This window comes from Bison bison, unplaced genomic scaffold, assembly GCF_000754665.1.
Source record: "Bison bison bison isolate TAMUID 2011002044 unplaced genomic scaffold, Bison_UMD1.0 scf7180017864303, whole genome shotgun sequence".
NCBI lineage: Eukaryota > Metazoa > Chordata > Mammalia > Artiodactyla > Bovidae > Bison > Bison bison.
In genome coordinates, this window is record NW_011494875.1 from 631,986 (window position 1) to 632,649 (window position 664).

Consider the following 664-nt stretch of genomic DNA (forward strand, 5'->3'; position numbering starts at 1 on the left):
CCTGGGGGTTTTTCCTGACGATGCACGGGCGAGTCACTACCCCTTCGTGTTGACTTCATTCACAGGGTGGAGTTCGAAGAGGTGTCCGGGCATCGGGTTCTTATCAAGAGGGGACCGGGAAATCGGGGTCCTTCGGAATGTGGAACCACCCACGAGGCCACGTCTGGAATGTCGTCGTGAGACCGGCCTCATCCTGAGGTGCGACCGGAAGGTCGGGAACCCCTTCCAGACAAAGCAGAGGAGTCGACCCTCCTGTCCAGATCAGGAGGGTAGAAGGGGCTCAGAGGAAGTGGTGCCGGAAAACTTCGGTGTTCCTCTCGAGGGAGACCGGGATGTCGGGGCACTTTGTGGGTCGCATCAAGGGTGACAAGTACCGTTTCGAACTCCAATTCCTAAAGTGGGACTTCTCCTGAGACGCTGTAGCGGCACAGGGCTACATCTCGCGATGACGGGGGAACCACGTGGTTTTTCTCGAGGTGTAGCAGGATTCTCGAATTACGACGGGGAATTCAGGATGCCTCTTGTGTTGGCCCAGGGAAGTCCAATCTTCCATTCGAGTTGCGAAGGAAAGCTGGGGATTGCTCTCGGTGACTGCAGGGCCAATAGACCTCATCTAGGCTTCTGTCCAGAAGCCAATGTTCCTCTCCAGGGGCGACAGGGATCT

At 56.9% G+C, this 664-nt stretch overlaps 1 protein-coding gene across 2 annotated transcripts in view; it reads left to right on the top strand.

Annotated features, from left to right (window-relative positions):
* Positions 1 to 664, top strand: part of VTA1 (vesicle (multivesicular body) trafficking 1) — a 72,669-nt gene that overhangs the window by 55,608 nt on the left and 16,397 nt on the right. The window lies entirely within an intron of this gene.